The sequence below is a fragment of the Armigeres subalbatus genome, chromosome 3 (assembly GCF_024139115.2).
Source record: "Armigeres subalbatus isolate Guangzhou_Male chromosome 3, GZ_Asu_2, whole genome shotgun sequence".
NCBI classification, from domain to species: Eukaryota; Metazoa; Arthropoda; class Insecta; order Diptera; family Culicidae; genus Armigeres; species Armigeres subalbatus.
The window spans coordinates 219,448,661-219,471,989 of NC_085141.1; the positions used below are offsets into that span (position 1 = coordinate 219,448,661).

Consider the following 23,329-nt stretch of genomic DNA (forward strand, 5'->3'; position numbering starts at 1 on the left):
AGATTTGCTGGAGGCAACAAACTGGATCGGATGATGTGCATAGTGCTGTTACTAGGAACACCCTTATTTCCCTTTGGAACAAATGGCTCTTAGTCTTAGTTGATTTTAGTGACACTCTTCTATAAAATTTGTAAAACTCCCGAAACTTTTTTTGCTTTTTCTCGTGATTGTACCTTTCGATTTAAACTAGTTGAATTTGAAAGTTTACGTTTAATAGTATTGTGTTGTGCAGAATTCTGATTCATTCACCTAGTAGTTATACTGCCTTCCTCTTTGCAAAGACACAAACCTATATGAGAACTAATAATTGTAATAATCGAAATAGACTTCATATCTAAGTAGACCAATCTACGTTAGGTAGGCCAAAACCTGTATTTCTGCATGACCATCATAATGATCATGTTTTTTATGTACAATGCTTTTGATATCACACAAGAGATAAATCTAATAAAAAATGTCTTTAAGCTACCAAGGTGTCTATAATATGAAAATAAAATGGAGCAATGCGTGCATCAATTTCATCATAATCTATGTAAAAGTTTTGCCAGTTGGACACGCGAATTGTATCTTTCACCCCTTCGGGAAATAGAACAATGGAAACGCACCCCCAGTCGATCGCGTGCTCCACCGCCACATCCACCTTCCTCCAACAGACGGAGAACAATTTCTTACGATTTCGCTTCCGCTCACTTACTTCGAGCTCTCACGTCCGATTCTCTCGGCTAAAATTAAGAATGTGGACTAAGTCGTTAGGGCTAGGGGGTGCAACCCGACCTATAATTCGTTCGTTTCTGTTCGCCTTCGTCTTGGAGATCTCTAATCAATCAGCTCGTATCTGGCTGCTGGAACAACGGCGAAGGCGAGACGAGCGTGGACCAGTCGCACAGCATCCAATCCAGCAAAATCGCGTTCGGGCGCGAGCGCCTTTATGATAATGTGATAATAGAGAGCGGGAAAAATAAATGGGTTTGGAGAGAATGCCAATTCATATGTTTGTTGTTATTATTGATTCGGTTCAGTTTAGTAGAACCATTCATCGAACCAACATCGCCCCCTCAAGGAAAGCGCGGGTCGCACAAGTCGGATAACAACTTGCTGGACTCCAGCGATCGTCAGTCGGGACAGGAGTCATACTTCACTGGTTGATTCTGATTCGATGCCTGAAATCAGTATTTTTTCAAAATTGTCTCTAAGTGGAGATGAGTTGCCGACGGTTGGTGTGACATTTGTAGTGAATCGTTGATAGATCGTGTGAAAGAAGCATCGTTGTGGCATTCAATACAGACATTTACCCTTGGGTGCACTGCACAAAGCGGAATTATCAAATAGATCTATATATATAAAAACCAATCTATGTATGTATGTTCGCTAACTACTTCTGAACCACTAGGCCGAATCCACCCAAATTTGGTACACACGTTCTCTATCCTCAGGGGAAGTTAACAAAGGGGTGGGAGGGTCATTTAGGAAAGGGGAGGGTTTTGTTTAGAAAACGAACAATTATGTGTAACTTTCATCTCCCAGGACCGATTTCAACCAAATTTTGTACACATATTCACTATAAGGAAACAATCATATGAGAGATTTTGGGAAAGGGGAGGGTCTGGAGGGAGGGTATTGTTCAGAAAACAGGTAATTTAGAGTAAATTCTGAACCCCTGCACCGATTTCAACCAAATTTGATACACATTCTCTACCCTAAAGAAAAGATAACAAATGGGGTGGGGCGGTCATTGTAAAAGAGGGAGGTATGGAGGGAGGGTTGTCTTTATAAAACGAGCAATTCAGTGTTACTCCCAACTTCCAGTACCCATATCAACCAAATATTGTACACATATTCACTAAGAGAAGTCGATCACATGGAAGTGTAATTTGGGAAAGAGGGAGGGTCTGGGGAGGGTATTGTTCAGAAAACAGGCAATTCAGTGTTTCTTTTGAACCCCTGGACCGCTTTCATCCAAATTTGGTACACATTCTCTATCCTAAGGAGAAAATAACAAAGGGGTGGGATGATCATTGGGAAAAGGGGAGGGTAAGGGGAAGGGTTGTCTTTAGAAAAAGAGCAATTCAGTGTAACACCCAACTCCCAGGACCAATTTCAGCCAAATTTGGTGCACACATTTTCTATTCTAAGGAGAAGATAACAAAGAAGGTGGGAGGGTCATTTTGGAAAAGGGAAAGTTATGGGGGAAGGGTTGTCTTTAAAAATGAGCAATTCAGTGTAACTCCCAGGATAAATTCCAACCAGATTTGGTACACTTATTCTCTATTTTTGGAAGATGTTTATTGAAAAGGTAGGGCCAAACAAAGATATAAAAATATATTGATACAAAGGTTCAATTCTATGAGCGGTAGATCTACCTCTGTGGGTTTCGTGCTACAGCATTGGACATTTTAATTCTATAATTTACTTTTCAGTCCCTAGCAAAGCCGGATACATATAGCTATTAGCTATCTATATATCTCGGATACTTATTCAACGTATGTGACGTATGTGATTTTGTAAACAAAAATTTAAACGTTGATTTCTGCAATCTGATAGCACTCCCACGCAAACTATCGCCACATACAGGTAGGGGAGGTTTCGGCTACATGTTCGTTGTATTGGTTTGCGTGGGAGTGTCATCATATTTGACAAATCGACGTATGCATCTTTGTTTACAAAATCACATACGTCGTTTTGAATAAGTTGCCGAGATATATAAAACTCAATGTTTGTATGTTTGTGTGTGTGCTCCAGCCTAACTTCTGAACCCATTATTGTATTGTTTAGTTATCGATCAATTCAACCATTTATCGAAATCATGGTTTGCCCAACGTAAAAAGCAATGATTAATGTGTTTCCTTCTGGATGGTGAATGTGATCCCTTCTTTAAAAATAGACGTTTGCTCGGAATAAGGCATCGGTGGATGTTTGTCCTTCTTTAGAAATAGACGTTTGCCCGGAATATGGCGATTATGGGTTCGCTCCTTTTCCAAAATCAGTCAATGTTTTCAAATGAAATCTGCCTTCTTTTGATCAAATGATGAAGTATCGATAAGATAACGCAATTATCCTGTTGACCAATTGGTTTATTCATTTTCCGATTGTGAAAAAAAAACTGCGAATCAAACTGGCAATTCCGAGCAAGGCCGGGTACATAAAGCTAGTCGTGCATATTTACCGAACGAACCTAGTTGATTGGGCAGTTGCAGCGTGATTTCGAAATCAACTTATTCATCACTATTTGATCAATAGCTAAGGTACATTGGAACAGTGGTGTTAATGATAGTGTGTACAACAAAGATTCAGAAGTTGTATGGAAGAGTTATAGTTCGGACTTTTGGTAAAAAGAGCCAAGTGGTTTTCGGATCGCGGCGGATAAGAAGTCACAGTCACAGTTCAGTCGAGGCTTACATTATCAACGAATATCTGCGGAGATTATAGTATTTAGCTGGGCTGGGTTTTACCGATCGAGTAATCCACAGCTGCATTGAACCCAAGATTCCTTTGCACAACCGTGCAAGTTGCACCTCTATATAGAGTAAGTGATAAATATTGATACATCTGATTATAGCGTTATGTTTATACATGATCCAAAACATAATATGCAACTAGGGTAATTGACTTTGCATTGTTCATATCATTTTGGCTTTTATTTTGAAACATTACTAGCGATCTGCTGATGATAAACCTGAATCACTTTTGCATACAGCATTTAACATATTGTCATATTAACTTTGTCATTATATCAAAACATTTTGGACTGGAATAGACTGCTTTTATAAATTTCGATTTGAGATTTGTCGAATGTTGAAAACAAAAAAATAAACAAGCTAGATATTTCTTGATCAAACTTACGAAGTAACCGACAACAAATTAACACCGTCGATCGTAAGAGGCATCAAGTACCTTCGCATATACCGCTTGATAGTATTGAATGTGTTCATTTCTTTGCCCACCCCCAGTGAGAAGGTGTAAATTATATGGATTTTATTCAACTATCGATGCAGCTTTCTAAAATTTTTGGATGACCAACACCGATCAGAGAAAGTGATAGCAAATCCAACTGAAGACGTTCAAGACGTGAATTGCGAAGTAGTCTTTCGCGAAATTTAAGCTAATCTTTTTTTCGTATAAACGTTAGATTGGGACATATTGGGACTCAGTTTATTTAACATTTGTATGGGAATTAGTATGAACAAAACTACAATTTAACAAAACTGCATTATCATTCTTGATTTATTGGCATTTATCGGTGGGTAAAACATCTAAAGCACAAAGTAAAGAGGGAGCACATATGAATAGGTGTTGCAAGCATTGTTGAAACCCAGGAACGGCCTGGTTAAAAGCATGGTGACTACTCTTACCAAAACAGGCTGTCTTGGCAAGAGTAGTCACCATGTTACTACCCAAAACCCAAGTCGTTCCTGGGTGGCCGTTAGGCAAAATAACAGCGATTTTAACAATGCTTGCAACACCTATTCACACTGTTCTTTACTTTGAGGTTTAGATGTTGTACCCGCCTATAAATCAATTATGATTAAGTCTCAAGTCATCTACGGTGAACAAAAAACTTTGCCAATCTCAAAACTGCAATACGTAGTTAAGACAAAGCCTTAAGATGTTGAAAATTGTTATATGAAGAATACCTATACTAGTCCTGGACACAACAAGTTTTCTAATTCGACAGAATTTTACCTTTTGGGTAAGAAAATTATTCTCTGAAAATATCAGCTCAGTCAGTTTTTGTCTTAGCTGGTGCAGTTGATTTGTAATTAATATGGAGTTTTCTGAATCAGCCAACATATTTGAGAATGACATCATTGTCGTTCTTTCTCCCAGGAAAACGGGCTGAAATGCCCGACTGAGCCCAGAACCGCATTGTAAGATGAATAATTAAACTTTTAATTAATCTTCGGCTGTTCCATTGAGTCTTGGGTCGTTTTTGGATTTTATCTGTGGATTTGCCTTGATAAACATGCGCATATGATCAAAGGAAGCTGCGATGTGTTTTGGAACGCTCATAAAGGTTTATGCGCGCATTCATTCATACATCGCAGCCATCTCTGATGTCAACTTGTTGTTTATCAAGGCAAAGCTAACACGCAAATGATTTTTTTTAAAACATAACTCAAGCCTAAACTAAACAAGCTAAAACGAATTCAAAAATTATTAATCACTATTTGACCCAGCAGACGTTGTCCTGCGTATTAGGGGAAAATGCGCGTTATGATTAAGTTTTTTAAGTTTTTTAATTAAGTTTTTCACGATTTAATCAACTTTACTCGTAATTGTCGCATGAGAAAACATCATATAAACCCGTCGTAAATTATAACGAACATACACTCTGTCCCACATTAATACACCACGTAATTTTAGGATAATTTTATTCTATAGCACCGATCTTTACCAAATTTTTGGTGTAGATTCAGGAGTTGAATTAACAATATTTTGTCAAATTTGACCAGCTTACACCATTTGTTCATTTATTGAAAAATAAATAGGGGGAAAGACGGCTTTGGCAGGTTTTGTTCTATTATTGACAGGGGGTTTTTGTCGACCAAATTTTATGAAATTTGGCCACAATGTTCTTTGATATGCAAAGAATGTTTAGGCCAAATTTGAGCATAGTCAGACATAAAAAACCCCCTCCCAATAATAGAACAAAACCTGCCAAAGCCGTCATTCCCCCTATGTGAAAAAGGGGTGTCCCATATTAATAGGTACACTCGTAAAACTTTGATTTATTGAAGTTCTTCGAGCTTATATCAGCACAAAATAGTTAATTATTCAACAGAGCATTACTCAGTTCGGTTTTCTACACCATGTCATTTAATTTAGCCATTTACATAATTTCTTATAAACAACTAGCTGACCCGGCGAACTTTGTCTCGCCAAAAATAGATCAATATTCTGATAATTTTTTTGCGTCCACAATTTATCTAGAAAACAAATCGATTCTTCAAAATGATCTTTAATTTTTTTACAACTTTGTTTTATATATAGATGATCAAAATTTGAAAATTCCATGCAAATTGTACAAAAAAAACCGTTTCATCGAAAAGCTTGAGTTTTGATTTTCAAAGCATTCCAATATCACCATAACATTTTTCCTCGTAAAAAGAAGATGAAAACGAATATAAATTAGCAAAAATTGGACTGTTTATTCTTGAGTGATGCGAGGTCGTACAAATGCCAATTTTGTTTTATATGTATAAATATTTTAAATGCGTATTTTTAAGTCAAATTATGCTATCAATATCATAATAGATCTGTCACCAATGTCCCATGTTGAAGAAATGTCATACTTTTTCGATTTTGTATCGAACAGGGTAACTGAGGAAAAGTTAGGTTAATTGAGAAAACCCTGATAAATGGTTTATTTGTTTTCCAGCAGAAAAACAAATTCAACCTAGCTCTTCAATGTTTTTGTATGATAAAAACATTTTCTTAACATTCGGTTAAGGTCACATACATTTTCATGACAGATAATTTAAAAAAAATAACAAAAAATCAATGATATTGCAACATGTAAAGTGAATTTTCTGCCACACCGTACTCAATCGGGCTTTTCAAACCGATTGCTTAAACAGTGATGGTGGCACGGTGATGTATTTTCTCATGTATTTTGGCCGGAAATCCCATATAAATTACAAATCAAATGCGTCGACTTATTCAACAACCGAACTGACATCGTTAGAGGTGCCAACCACAAAAGGAAAAACGGTTCTCTTAGTGGCATCTGCTTTTTTCCTGGTAATGTTGAAGCTATACCTCCGCCGGAGATTGCAGCGTTCATTTCCTAGTGCAAAGGCCATAATAAGGCTTTAATTATCGGGTGTGATGCAAATATCCACCACACAGTATGGGGAAGTTCTGGAATCAACCAAAGAGGTGAGTCACTTTTGGATTTTATTTCTCAATACGATATTGACATTTGTAATAAGAGGAATTCTCGTTCGTAAATGCTATTTGGGAAGAGGTGTTAGATCTAACAACGGTTAGTTCTGTACTATCTGATCAAATAGTAAATTGATATGTTTCTGAGGAAATATCTATGTCTGATCATAGACAAATCCTTTTTGCATACGCAACCAATATATTACAAACAGAATAATTCAAAATTCCTTAAAAATAAACTGGGAATTTTACAATTCAAATCTAAAAATTACAAAAGGCGGGAAAATTGATAACTGTCTCAGACTTGAAGAATCAGCAAACTGTCTCAAGCTGTCCTACACATGAACGATTCTCTAACAGAGATGTGTCCTGGTGGAGCGGCAGATTAAAAAAGCTTCGAAGAAACGCTCGGAAATTGTTCAACCGAGCAAATAAACAAAAGATTGGTCACATTACATAAAGGCTTTGACTAAATATATTAGAGAAATAAGAAAATCAAAACGGCTTAATTTGAGACATATATGTGAAAACATAGAAAGCAGGTCTGAAACATCAAAATCATCAAAAAGTTCTCTCCAAAGACCACGGTAATGGACTTGGAACTTTGAAAATGAAAAATGGTTCTTATGTAGTATAAGAAGAGACTCTTAAGATTATGAGGCAAACTCATTTTCCAGGATGTTTCCTGTTGGTAATCAAACACAGAATCATAACTGTGGATAATTTTCACTAACCTACTTTACCCATAACAACCTTCCTAGATTACAAGGCTCGAATGGGAACGTCCAATGAAAAGATTAAACATCTGGAAAATTTAATATTTACTAGCTCCAAAATTGAATGGGCAATAAATTCTTTTGAACCTTTAAAATCTGTGGTTCGGTTGTAGGCACCCCAACGTTTCTTTCGACAGAATGCAGATACTGTTATTCTGACATCTGTCATTAATTTGCTATCGAAACACGATGTTTTGTGTAGAATACCGAACTAGAACACCTCTACTTTGAACTATGAACAATTTTTTTTTCTACATGAAAATCAGCACGAAAATTTGGTTTGACCTTTTTCAAAGTGTCATAAAATGGTGTAATTGAATTGGAAAAGTGAGTTCTAATGCGTATTTATACGGTAAATTTAGTCTATTTTGTGGTTCAATAACGATTGCCAATAACGAAATTTTTTTCATCACTTTCCTGAAACGCTGCTAAATTCGGTTGTGGGCACCTTTATTGGTTCGGTTATGGGCACACTCACACAACGCAAGGATGTGCAAGCTGAGGATTAAAGGCCGTTTCTTCAACTATAGCATCATCAACGTGCACTGCCCACACGAAGGGAGACCCGACGACGAGAAAGAAGCGTTCTACGCACAGCTGGAGCAGACATACGATGGATGCCCACTGCGGGACGTTAAAATCGTCATCGGTGACATGAACGCACAGGTAGGAAGGGAGGAAATGTATAGACCGGTCATCGGACCGGATAGTCTGCACACCGTATCGAATGACAACGGCCAACGATGCATAAACTTCGCAGCCTCCCGCGGAATGGTAGTCCGAAGCACCTTCTTTCCCCGCAAAAATATCCACAAGGCCACATGGAGATCACCTAACCAAGAAACGGAAAACCAAATCGACCACGTTCTAATCGACGGTAAATTCTTCTCCGACATCACGAACGTCCGCACTTACCGCAGTGCGAATATTGAATCCGACCACTACCTCGTTGCAGTATGTCTGCGCTCAAAACTCTCGACGGTGTACAACACGCGTCGAAGTCGGACGCCGCGGCTTAACATTGGGCGGCTACAAGATGGTAGACTAGCCCAAGAATACGCGCAGCAGCTGGAAGTGGCACTTCCAACGGAAGAGCAGCTAGGCGCAGCGTCTCTTGAAGATGGCTGGAGAGATATTCGATCCGCCATTGGTAGCACCGCAACCGCTGCACTTGGCACGGTGCCCCCGGATCAGAGAAACGACTGGTATGACGGCGAATGTGAGCAGTTAGTGGAAGAGAAGAATGCAGCATGGGCGAGATTGCTGCAACACCGCACGAGGGCGAACGAGGCACGATATAAACAGGCGCGGAACAGACAAAACTCGATTTTCCGGAGGAAAAAGCGCCAGCAGGAAGATCGAGACCGTGAAGAAACGGAGCAACTGTACCGCGCTAATAACACACGAAAGTTCTATGAGAAGTTAAACCGTTCACGTAAGGGCCACGTGCCACAGCCTGATATGTGTAAGGACATAAACGGGAACCTTCTTACGAACGAGCGTGAGGTGATCCAAAGATGGCGGCAGCACTACGAAGAACACCTGAATGGCGATGTGGCAGACGAAGATGGCGGTATGGTGATGGACCTGGGAGAACGCGCGCAGGACATAATTCTACCGGCTCCGGATCTCCAGGAAATCCAGGAGGAGATTGGCCGGCTGAAGAACAACAAAGCCCCTGGGGTTGACCAACTACCAGGAGAGCTATTTAAACACGGTGGTGAGGCACTGGCTAGAGCGCTGCACTGGGTCATTACCAAGATTTGGGAGGAGGAAGTTTTGCCGCAGGAGTGGATGGAAGGTGTCGTGTCCCATCTACAAAAAGGGCGATAAGCTGGATTGTAGCAACTACCGCGCAATCACATTGCTGAACGCCGCCTACAAGGTACTCTCCCAAATTTTATGCCGTCGACTAGCACCAACTGCAAGGGAGTTCGTGGGGCAGTACCAGGCGGGTTTTATGGGCGAACGCTCCACCACGGACCAGGTGTTCGCCATTCGCCAAGTACTGCAGAAATGCCGCGAATACAACGTGCCCACACATCATCTATTCATCGACTTCAAAGCCGCATATGATACAATCGATCGGGACCAGCTATGGCAGCTAATGCACGAACACGGTTTTCCGGATAAACTGACACGGTTGATCAAAGCGACGATGGATCGGGTGATGTGCGTAGTTCGAGTTTCAGCGGCATTCTCGAGTCCCTTCGAAACCCGCAGAGGGTTACGGCAAGGTGATGGTCTTTCGTGTTTGCTATTCAACATCGCTTTGGAAGGGGTAATACGAAGAGCAGGGATTAACACGAGTGGTACAATTTTCAATAAGTCCGTCCAGCTATTTGGTTTCGCCTACATCAGACTGAAGAGGGAAGCTAAGCGGATCGGACTAGTCATCAACACGTCGAAGACGAAGTACATGATAGGAAGAGGTTCAAGAGAAGACAATGTGAGCCACCCACCGCGAGTTTGCATCGGTGGTGACGAAATCGAGGTGGTAGAAGAATTTGTGTACTTGGGCTCACTGGTGACTGCCGAAAATGACACCAGCAGAGAAATTCGGAGACGCATAGTGGCTGGAAATCGTACGTACTTTGGACTCCGCAAGACGCTCCGATCGAATAGAGTTCGCCGCCGTACCAAACTGACAATCTACAAAACGCTAATTAGACCGGTAGTCCTCTACGGACACGAGACCTGGACGATGCTCGTGGAGGACCAACGCGCACTTGGAGTTTTCGAAAGGAAAGTGCTGCGTACCATCTATGGTGGGGTGCAGATGGCGGACGGTACGTGGAGGAGGCGAATGAACCACGAATTGCATCAGCTGTTGGGAGAACCATCCATCGTTCACACCGCGAAAATCGGACGACTGCGATGGGCCGGGCACGTAGCCAGAATGTCGGACAGTAACCCGGTGAAAATGGTTCTCGACAACGATCCGACGGGCACAAGAAGGCGAGGTGCGCAGCGGGCAAGGTGGATCGATCAGGTGGAAGATGACTTGCGGACCCTCCGTAGACTGCGTGGTTGGCGACGTGTAGCCATGGACCGAGCCGAATGGAGAAGACTCTTATATACCGCACAGGCCACTTCGGCCTTAGTCTGATTAAATAAATAATAATGGGCACACTCTTTTTATTGACAAATCGTTCAATATCACTGAGTTTATCAACAAACTTATTTTTATGTAATTGTTATGCATTTTCTTCGAATTATTCAGTCATAATTTATTGTAATAATAAGTTTTATTATTTATTTGTTTTTTTAGGCGCATCTAACCATTGTATAAGCACTTTTTGGAACTAAGCGTTGGCCGATTTGCACGCAACAAGTTGCATTAGAAACGGAATTCAGTCAAATTGTTCGCCATTTAAACCTTTTAGACATTGCCTTCCGAAGTTGTTGACAAATTATCATTTATTTTCATAGGGACTCTTCATAGAGAAGAAAAACGCGAAATTAAAAAAATATATTTTTTGCCTGCGATGTAAATAAATGAATGCAATATATGTAAATTGATGGAAAAAGTCCTAAACTGCTATTTATGACCTTTCTTAAGTGATTGTTTTCGTTACCCTATTCAATGCATGAGAAAGGCATCATCACGACTAGGTGGATTAATCTAGGTTTTTTTATTGTTTCATGACAATTAAAACTAATAAAATATTATTTTTCTTTGTAACAGGGTGGATTTCATTTGTTATTCTTCATTATTAGCCGGATTTTCAAGTGTGCCCACAACCGAACCACAAAACTGAAAAGCCAAAAATTCCAAATTTGTTATATTGACAAAAAAAATTAAAATCGATGAAATTAAACCAATTTCTTCTCTAGCAGTAAGGTTGTACGTCTAGCTTTCCATTGGTATAAAAATGTAGACATAATACCGAATAGAACCAAAGTTATGGACAAAATTCAAAAGGGTGCCCACAACCGAACTTCCTCCCCTACTAATTCTTGAAAATCTTTTCAAATCTAGTTTTTTATTAAATAACATTCCCCACTCATGGAGGCAAGTGCAGGTGGTTTTCATACCAAAAGCAAATTAGAAAGATATGTCTTCACCAAAGTCTTTTATACCAATTAGTCTATCATTAGTTTTTCTAAAAATAATGGAGAAACTTATTGGTGCACACATTAAATCTGAAATTCTTCAGAACAAAGATGCTTTCGATAACTCATCTTCCACATCTATCCAAAATGCTATGAGGCATCATAGTTTTCCTAAGGGCTTAATTGAATGGACTAAAGAGATGCTATCTAAAAGAGGCATATCGACCAGTCGCAGAGAATCAACAGTAAAAGCAAAGACAAACAGACGTAACATTTTTTCTAAATAATCCATCGCCCAAATCCTCTACCACCATCTTGCGAGCATGTTACATGAAACACTGTTTCGTATGAGATTGTCACCAGAAGGCGCTGGGGTGAAATGTCAAACTCGAAGGATTACGATGCTAGCGCCTCTAGTTGTGATTGTGAAATGCACAATCAATCAAATTCAAGTTGATCGTTGAAGTCATGGTCGATGACAATTCTCTAGTGTTACGTCTGTTTGTCAGTGGTAAAAGTAACAGCTACAAAAGGCTGTCCACAAGGAGGAGTGCTCTCCCTTGGGTCCCTTGTCGTAGATGATCTTCTTTCAAACATACAGCATCATGGTTTTGAAATTATTGGATTTGCTGATGACAATGCTATCATAGTCCGTGGTAATTTTCGAGAGAATGCATACCGCATTGAATTGCACACTGTGATGGTACAAAGATGAAGGACTGAACATAAATCCAACAAAAGCAAAGTTCCTTTTACTAGGAAACGTTAACACAATTCTTCAACACTCTTCTTAGGTGAGACAAATTTATTATTGTCTTTCGATACAAATTACTTAGGAATTATACTAGACAGCTAACTCTACTGGAATAAGCATATAGAACAGCAAATTGTAAAGGAATAAATGCTTTCTGGATATGTAAACGAATTTTTGGTAAAAAATGGGGATGGTGGTTTGTTTGGTGGCCAAAAGCACAACAAAAAACGGCTCAAGTTACACTTAGTAAACTTCAAAGGATTGCCACCTTGTCTATCACAGGGGCAGTACAAAGCACTCCAACTAAAGCTTTAGATGCTTTGCTACATATGCTTCCACTACATACGTACATCGAATTGGATGCATTGGTTTTGATAAATGGTAAAGAAAACAATCTACAATCACCTTTTCAAAGTTCCTGAGCTAAATCGTGGCAACTGGAGTACAGGAGACCCAGAGGTTCGGACTGGCTCCATAATATTTTATACAGATGACTCCAAGCAAAATCAAACGGCAGGGACCGGGATTACTGGCCCTGGCATTAACATTTCGGTTTGGTTTGGCCAACGGTTTGTCAAGCGAAGATATACGCCATTCTAGAATGTGCAGGAATTTGTTTAAAACGAAATAATCGAAATGCAAATATATGCATATGTTCAGAAAGCCAAGCGGCATTGAAGGCATTAAAGTCAAAAACTTATAATTCAATGCGTATGTAGGAATGCTCCAAGCTACTGCAGCTAATTTCCTATCGCAATTCGCAATAAGGTTAATCTATATTTAGTTCCTGGCCATTGCGGAAATAGCAGATCAGCTAGCAAAATGTGGATCAAGCAGACAGTTTATTAGACCCGAACCTTTCCTCGGTCCATCACCTTGTGCTTTCAAAATGGAGATTAGGAACTGTGAAAAACTACAGATAAAGAATAACTGGAAAAGTATTTTAGATTCCCGGCAATCAAAACGATCTATATTGGATTCCTGGTCATTGCGGAATAGAAGGAAACGAAATAGCAGATCAGCTAGCAAAATGTGGATCAAGCAGACAGTTTATTGGACCCGAACCTTTCATCGGTCCATCACCTTGTGCTTTCAAATGGATATTAGAAACTGTGAAAAAGTATTTTTTATTCACGACGATAGAGCGTAGGCTACAAGTACAGATAAAGAATAACTGGAAAAGTATTTTAGATTCCCGGCAATCAAAACGATTTATTGATCCAAAAGTTTCCAGTACATTACGACTACTTAGACTAAGTAAACATGATTCAAGATCTTACACTGGTTTGATAACAGTTCACTGTCCTCGTAAATATCACCTTAAAAATCATTGGCATATGTCGCTTTTTCAAGTTTGAGAGTGAAAGCTCTGAACACTCACTATGCAACTGTGTTGCACTTTTTCACCAACGGCTTACATTTCGTGACAAGGGTATTCTTGAACCCTGAGAAATTTTGGCTATTCTTCCCATTAAAGTAATACATTTTATTCGAAATGCTATTCCTGAATGGGAAAAAAATTCCCGTGATTGTAAAAGTGATCACTTCCATAGTGATTTATCAATACATACAGTATTAAGGCATATCTCGGGTACTTATTCAAAAGGATGTATGTGATTTTGTAAACAAAGATTCAAACGTCGATTTGTCCAATTTGATGGCACTCCCACGCAAACCAACACCCCCACCAGGTAGCCGAAGGCTTCCCCTGCCTGTCTGTGGTGACGGTTTGCGTGGGAGTGCTATCAGATTGGACAAATCGACGTTTGAATCTTTGTTTACAAAATCACATACGTCCTTTTGAATAAGTACCCGAGATATAATAAAGAGGATAAGTCACAATAGATCTAAACAGAGGCGCGGCCACATTCCGAGACGTGGGTAGGACAAAAACTAGATTTTCAAATCTATAGAATACTTTTATGGAATTTCAGCAACTTTCCGGAGATCCTCTGATTTCAAGAGATTTTTTCAAACATTTTCAGACAAGTTATAAACTCCCTATGACTATTAAGACAATCATTACATTTCTAGTGTTTATAGAACATTTCCAAAGAACATGTCTTCCTAATTTTCACGAATTTCCAGAAGTGATTATGGATTTCTGGATTTCTATCTGGATGCATGGATGCATGGTTTCATGCAATTTCACTAAGTTCTAGGAATTCTAACCTTTAAAAATCTTCAGAAACATCGCTATGATCTACCAATAGAGCTTATGATCATTCAAGATTCTTCAAGGGTGTTTAGTACTGTTTACGGGTTTTCAGAAATCTCAAGAAAAATATTACTCAGAATTTCAGACTTTTTTCTTTCTAACTTCTAAGATTTCATGCAAATAAACTCTTAGAAGCTTTCAGAGTTTTTCTTCTCATAGGTTTGCTACCAGACATCCGGATATGCTACCATCATCATAAACTGCTTCATATTTCTGCGATTGTTGTCTCATATCCTTGTTTCTCAACTTTTGTATACGAGCTCGGCAGTCTAGTGACTACCGCTTCTGCCTTATAGACAGGAGGTCTGGCAAAGACTACATCACATAATGTGGCATAGACTACATCACACTTGTGGGGATGCAGAGGTTTTCTCGGTCTCTAGTAGCAACAATAACTACACACTAACATTCTTCTCCTTTCCCAACTGATTGAAGCTGTATGTAGGTAGTAAATACCAACCTTAAGGGTAAAATCAGCAATGATTCAAATCGTTCGGGGCTGTCAGTTTGAATATGAATCTGAAACATTCATTTTCCCAGCAGCTGTTCTAGATTCATTTTTTATACCAGTCAAATGTCAAAAAAATAAAACTGGTATAACGCTCCGTTCTATTTTCTGCAGATTTGAACCACGATTGAATCACGAGATTCAAATATTTTCCAATTGTTTTGATGTATGAATGCGTCATTTTATCTACGGATCAATCCACTTTACAATTACGGCGCCTTTCTTATCGCCAACATAATGATTTCATTTAATTGAAAATTTGAAAAACATGAATAGAACACTGCTGGGGAAACCAGCGAGTTTGTTCTATTTGGCTCCAGATTCAAACTAGAATAGTGGTCGAAAATTTGGAATGAAACTGTTTCACTCCTGATTTCACTCTTATTCTTGGATCGTAGCGCAATTTATACCAGTTCTGACCACTCACGAAGAAGCAAACATTTACGAGTACCAGTGTTGGGAAAAACTCAAAATCTCAAAACTCATGAACGATTCAAATCAAACGTGAGTTAAAACGCACCCAACTCAGCACCTAAAAAAACATGGCTGAGTTAAATCATCCATTTGAATCATCGTAGGTTTTCTTTTGTTCTCCTTCGTCAATTATCAGTAAATCAACGTCCAACACATAGAACAATGGATACTCTTGCGTGTGTAAACAATAAATTGCCCCCAAATTGGTTTTAAACACTTTTTCGTGCAAAATGATTTTTTGGGAAATGAGTGAAATGATCCGTTTTAGCATGAAAAACTCAGACGTGATGCATTCCTTTAAACTCGCAAACAAGTTAGTTAGCGCGGGAGCGCTCAATGATTGAGTTTTATGAATGATTTTACCAACACTGACGAGTACAGTCAATCTTAGCTAAGTTAAGCTATATCCTTGTTTAGATATTCAACTTATGATTTATTCACTTGTCAGCGGAAACCTTCACCTACCTATTGGTGGTGTTGGTTTGCATGGAAGAGCTATCAGATTCGTCAAATCGTCGTTTGAATCTTTGTTTACAAAAGGAAATAAGTCGTTTTGAAAATTTTATCTTGAATTTGTATGAATAAAGTTAAGTTTTCCTTCTGCGAACAAAATATCACAAGTCGATAAAAAAGCGCTTGGTGCGGTTTTGTGGAGCCCCGACCTTATAGCCTGGCCCGACTTGTCGAACTGAATCCAATGGCTTGATTCTTAACATTAATTAGGGGAACGGTTCGCCACTTCATCTCATAGCTCCTATTTCCATCCCATCAAAAACAAAGCAATGGAAAGGAATTTGGTTTGTTTATTATTTTTGTGATTTTTTTTCAGCAGTGAGCACGCTTGTTGACAAAAAGAAGCGACGAATTTGGTGCCGTATTTCTTTGTTTAGCGATGAGATGGATATATGTACAGTGAGATGGAGATCGGAACAGTTCCCCTATATATTATACTAGTTGACCCGGCAGACGTTGTCCTGCATAGTATGCGAAAATGAACTTTGTGCACTGCTCAAGCGAAATATACATACGATTCTTAGTTTTAGCTTTTCACGATTTAAACATTTTTGTTTTTCGCATGGAAAAATATTATATAAATATAAATTATAAAATATAAATTAAACATATTTTGGAAGAACAGAAAATCATTCAAATGCTTCAGTGAAATATCTTGAGGCGAGTTAGTAGATACGGATTTTGACCTCCACATGTCGTCTTCAGTATCAAGATCTCGGTAAAAAATCATTTTTAGTTGAATTTCGATAAAATATTGACAAAGCTTCGACAAAACAATTACCGAAATTTTGCAAACCCCGACGGAAATATTGCTGAGGTCGGCTAAAAAATTAAAGGGTGTAAGACAGAATAACAGTTGTGTTGTGCTCAGGCCTGGGAATTGTCGCGTTTGTCAGTGATACCTGACAAGATACATAAAAACATGGTCAGTCAAGTAAAACTTGTCAACTTTCAGTTTTCCGTCGCACGACTGGATCCCCACGACCAGATGACAACTTTTTCCAACCGCGACAATTTGCTTTTGTTGTATGTCTTGTTAGAGCATACATGTGCGACAAAAGTGTGACAACGCATACACTTTCGGCTCAGTACACGACACAACATTGGTCCCGAAAGTAAGTTATGTCGCATCTTCTGGTTATCCATCTGCGTGGAGAAGCAATAGCAGCGGACAAATTTGAAATATCATACCGTTCTCTTGACAGATTTTCTGTTTAGAAATAAATTATATTCAATTTTCGCGTTGTTACTTATATAATAATACATAAACAAAAAACCCAGATTAATCCACCTAGCGTTGGTGGTGCCTTTCTCGCATTTAGTTAAGACACCAACCTTATATGGGGTTTATATGGTCCGATGTACCATTTTCTTCATAACTTTTAAACGCAATGACCGATCGTTATAAAATTCAATAGTGATCAACAAGGCTTTGTCCCCTGTCGAATGAAACTTGTTGCGAGAAAATTGGTTAAGGATTACTATACGAAAAGTTGTCTAATGTTTTTATAGCTTTTGTGCACACACATACACACACACATACACACATACATACACACGGACAGACAGACATGTTCTCAGCTCGTCGAGCTGAGTCGATTGGTATATAATACTATGGGTCTCAGATGCTTCTATAAAAAGTTCGTTTTTGGAGTGAAATGATAGCCTTTCGGTACAACTAAGTTGTACGAGAAAGGCAAAAACAAGTGTCTCTTGCATAGAGAAAGATCCCCCAGTGTCGAATAACTGAGTCATTTAACGCAACGCAAGTTTGCTCGCTTTTCACGCGGTTTATGGAGTTTTGCGTTTTTCTTAACTGATTTTGTTCACGTGGTTTTGAAAAACAAAAATCGGAGCATACGAAACAGCGATTTTTGATAAAGTCGTTTTTACGCGGTTTTTGTGATTTACGCGGTTTTGACGCAGTACAATTGTCCGCGTAAGTATCGACTTTAGTGGATTTTGACCGGTACACCGTTTGTAGCAATGAATCGCATGCTTTAAGGGTGCTTACAGCGGCACACTACGAGTTAACTTTCTGAAATCAGTATGGCAAAAGGCATTTAAGGCTCGATTTCTTCAAAATTCAGCACCTTTATCGAAAAAATATTTGGTAGGCGTAGTAGCGGACACCTTCCTACATAACCGGTACCAACTAGTTATTCATGAAAAGATCCTAATTTTGAGAAAACCCGCGTTAGATGTCTTTCACCATACGAATTTCTGGCGGTTAACTCATGCTGGCTATTGGCGCATATACGATAACGCCTGGATGTGGAAGCGGCGGGTAGGAAATCAGCCTCTACCAATAATTCATTGCCTGATAGACGGTTTAAACGTAAAAATAATATTTTATGTATAAGAAATATTTTATGTATAAGAGAAATACGGAATTTTATTTAAGCGTATATCCTGCATAAGGGCCAATTAAGGAAAATTCGATACATTTTTGATTGATTGGAATTACTGCACGTTAACTTGGGTGGAGTATTAAATTTTAATCGCTAGGCACGCGCTGTAGTGGGGCCGTACACTTATTACGGTGCATTTTTCTGTGTTTTTCGAAACCCCCTCCTAATGTAAAATTTTTTTCTTACACATTATTTTTTATTTATATGGAGAGCAAGAAAATGATAGTACTCCCCCCATAAGTGCTTACGTAATAAGTGTACGGTCATGAAACGCTCATGCGGGCTTGTTCATGCTATGTACAGCGTGATATGTTTTTTGGTTTATGTTGTTCAAAATACAACAGCTTGTGTGCTCGAGTGTTAATGGCCCGCTTAAAAGATTTCCGGATATAGATCATTTCAAATCATTCGTGATTTTTAAACATACATTTTAGATATGTAATTAAATGACGCATTTTGGTAAAACAGGAGGAGCTGGACTACAATCACCAAAATTCGACACATTATCATGCCGTACATATTAGCCGTTTTTATAATGAGCTCGGCTTCAACTGCTGTAAAATCCAGAAACCACACCATTTCAGTGGTTTCCCCACATTTTGTCATCAATTCATAATGACAACATTTTGCTGACAACGACAACCATTTTTGTCGCGACAAAATTCGAAGGTGACATGACGAACTTTTTTGTCAATAACCATGACAACTATTCTAATCCGTCTGGTTGAGTAAAACCTTAGTCGTGATGGAAATCGTCACACGACAAATATATCGTAACAAAATAAGTATGTGACAAGATTCAAAATGTCTTGTCGGAGCAAGAGACCAGTAGTACGCTGTATCGAGCTACGTTGGTTAGGTTGTGTTGTCCAGTTTGAGGTGACTGTTTTCTCTTTGGTTTTGTCGCATGGTTTTTCTGTATGAAGGTGACAAATCCCAGGCCTGGTTGTGCTACTGAGTTCAACAGCATTCCTAGCTCTATCAAAATAACTCGCTCAAAATAATATATAGATAAGATTGTAATTTGTAAATATAAGTAGTTATATAATAATTGAGAATAGTAGTATTTTATTGGCAGTGTAGCAGAACAAACCCTGCGTTGCTTAGAGGTTGGCAGTAAATGTCACTGTACGTCAAATGTTTGCATCACGGCACTCTAGAATGATTGCTATATGATTGCATTGCATTTTATCCATTTTCACATTTTCTATCCTAGCAACTGAAACCTTAAGTGATTTTTGCCTTTCCCGTATTTGTTTTCAAAAGATTTCGACTTTGGGTTTGTTGACGATTGGAAATGCGCATTTTGAATATAAGTCATTTTAATAGTTGAAGAGCTGTAAAACGTTCTGATTTTGATTGAAATCACTTAATTGATACTGAATGAATTCAGAATACCAAAAGTTTGAAAATTAATCTATCGTTATAACAATTTTACTCTATGTGCTGAAGGAAAAATCACATTTTTACGCCGCCGCTGGTCGACTAAAACTGCTTAGGCGTGACACCGAAAATGCTGCCTCAGTCGACCAAATTTACAACAAACACGTGCTGCTACACAGCTCTACACAGCAAAGTTAAAATCAAACAAAGTTGGCTGTTTTCCGTTGCTTATTTAATTGAAAATAGTTATTCTGAAAATGCGAGGTGTCACCTTAATATTATGGGATTATTCTAATACCTAGTACGGTTGGCTGACTGATCAAACAAGAAAAAGTTCCCTTATACAGGTTTAGGAAAACCTGATAGAATACTTACTAGGGTTTTTCATCATTATTTCTACTATTAACTATTGACAGATTGAGATCAATAATAACAACTCTGATAATTTCGTACATAGCTAATCATGAAAATTATTCCTGTATCTGCCAATTATAAATGAAAGGCAAAGCCAAATTAATGCGGTCTAGAGTAATTAGATGTTTTTAATCGACGATAATTTATTATGAATAGAGAACCACAGAAAAAGTTACTCATATAATTGGATTTAAAAAGTACCAGATTCCAGGAATCAGCGAAAACATGGTTTAGTCATTTCTTTTAAGCGTGCTCTACCGGTTTTGAATTCGTGTGGCGATAAACACACGTTCCAACATCGGTTTGATTGCATTCGTGACATTATGCTCGTTAGGCAACACGGTTGGCTACACTTCGCCTCAGATCGACTTTATTCAAAATCAACTGATCAACCGCTTCAGTATGAAGCAGGACATACATTTTTAGGAGATTTTTCGCGATTATAAAAATGTTTCCTAACAGTAAATACTTTTGATGTATGTTATTAAGCTGAAATTTTTATCAAACATGGGTTTAAAACCATTCAAGACAATGGATAGTCAATGCACTATTTTTTATCACAAACTGCAATACCGAAGATATCCTCATCGAATGTAAATTGTTGCGATCAAATTGGATTGTGCTAACAAAACGTGTCAGACATCAATAATTTTCATCAATTATATATCATATTTTTATTTATTGCCACTTTTTACCCTTCTCGTTCAACAAAGTCGAAAGGCTATCATTTCCACAAACGATATTTTTATAGAAAGCTCGGAGACCCATAGTGTTATATACTAATCTACTCAGCTCGACAAACTGAACAAATGTCTGTCAGTCCGTGTGCGCACAAAAGCTAAAAAAACATTAGCCGACTCAAATAGTAATCCTTAATCGATTTTCTAGCAACAAGTTGCATTTGATAGAAAACGAATCCTAATTGATCCCTATTAAATTTCATAATAATCGATGTTGCGTTCAAAAGTTATGAAGAAAATGCTGTATCGAACCGTATAAGGTTGGTGTCTTGGCTGAATACGAAAAAGGCAGTATTACTCATCGGTGGATTTGTAATTCAAAATTCAGTTCATGTTTTTACACCGCCATCGTTTTGGTCATGGCGAAATATTCACTGTCGAATGCTTCTTTTTGCCTTTCCCACAAAGTTCTACCAAACGGCTGTCATTATACTGTCAAAAGAAAACTTTTTATATGAAGCTTGGAGACCCATAGCTTAATGAACTGTGCACATGTCTGTATGTCCGTGCTGAGAAAAACATTAACCAATTGTTCTTATAGTAATGCCCATCCGATTTTCTCGTAACAAATGGCATTCGACGGGGACAAAGCCTAGTTGATCACTATTAAAAATGATCATAATCGGCCATTGTGTTAAAAAAATATGAAACAAAAGACGAGATGAGGCAGCTATGGGCTGAAAGTCTCGTTAATAAAGACATTTAATAATTATTATTATGAATAAAATTGTGGTTCGAATCAAAAAGGTTGGTGACTTGGCTGAATACGAGAAAAGCAGTACCACTACTAGGTGAACTAATTGGGTTTTGTAGGATTGTGAATTCCGGGTGGAAAAATCACCGATAAAAACCAAAATGCGTGACGGCTTGGAACACACTTAACTCGTTTCACAAACTTCTATGAATTCTATCGAATTCTCAACGGAAGATCTATTCTGTAACAATTTTACATGTTGTTTCCTTTGTTCAGCTGTCAAAAATCACGAAAAACCTGTCAAATAACTTATCGGAGACTTATCGTTCTGCTGTTGAGAAATTTGTGAAATTTCGCAGATATCTGCGAAATAATTTAAGTGTGAAGGTTTCGTTCTATTATTGTCAGGGTTTTCTTATAAGACCATTCTGAAACTCGGGCACAACATTTTTCAATCTTCTTGTCCAATATATAGCTTTTATAATAACAGAACAAAATAGCCAAAACAAACACATTAGTTTCTTATTGTACCGACAAAGTTCTACATCGGATTACAAAGTTGAAAGAACGTTGTGGCAAAAGTTAGTTCAGTAGACCTTTCGTCTACAATAAAAAGCAGCAGGCGTTCTGATGAGAGTCGCCGGTTTAGTGTACACCACAAACAGTGGGCATGTGTTCTTTATGCAACTATCTACCTGGAGTGACCATCTGCCTCAATGGTTATTCATTACTAGACATACTAGACAGGAGTTTCATTTATCAACAAATGGATGACTCACTGTTAAATGTGCTTGTGAGTAGGCGCATTTATTTTTTCGAACGTTCAACTATGCAATGTTTTTTATTTTAGCATTTTTCTTTTATCATTTACTAACGTGAAGACAAACGTTTTCTCAGTAATGGGTAACTGGTATTTCTAATATCTATTTCTCTCTGCTCAAAATTCTACCGCTTTCGGGAGGATTAAAGATAGTTCAGATCATTTTAGTAGTTTGTCAATAGCTCATTGTAGACGCAGAAAGAACTAGCGTGATATTTTCTCAAAGACTTAGTCTAATAGTACATTGCACGAAACCTTATAATTACAAAGTGAGAATCGGAGAAGGTATAAGAAATGTTTTTTCTTTATTGTTGAGGTTTTTAGCCCTGGGTTGGTTCACCTCAGACGCAATGTTTAAAACAATCAATCATTTAGTATAAGTTATTGTAACTAGCGTTTTGACTCCACAACTAGTGAAATTCGAGCAACGAACTGTTGTTGCAAAGCTGTATAAAAACTTTGATTAATCCACTTAACGGTGTTGGTGCCTTTCTCCGGCAAAAAAACTAAAAATTATGAATGATCGTTTTTTAGCGTGTTTTGCACATAAAAAATAGTGTTTTGGCAATAACTTCTAATCCTATAGTCTGATCTGGCCAATTTTCAATAGCAAGCAATGGGACAGGATTCCCCGTCGAATGAAACCTGTTGCGAATAGTTCGGACAACGCTTAGTTCTTGAAAGCG

The 23,329-nt window shown here is 38.3% G+C and overlaps 1 protein-coding gene across 2 annotated transcripts in view; it reads left to right on the top strand.

The window, feature by feature from the left end:
* The window catches only part of LOC134219955 (synaptic vesicle glycoprotein 2C), a 78,768-nt gene that overhangs the window by 26,558 nt on the left and 28,881 nt on the right, over nt 1-23,329 (top strand). Inside the window, exon 1 of one of the 2 annotated variants that reach the window (XM_062698860.1) lies at nt 3,157-3,523. The exons of the other annotated variant lie outside the window; for it this stretch is intronic. The gene's annotated coding sequence lies outside the window, so the exon portion shown is untranslated. Of the gene's footprint in view, nt 1-3,156; nt 3,524-23,329 lie in introns of those variants that run through there. 2 annotated transcript variants of the gene reach the window in all.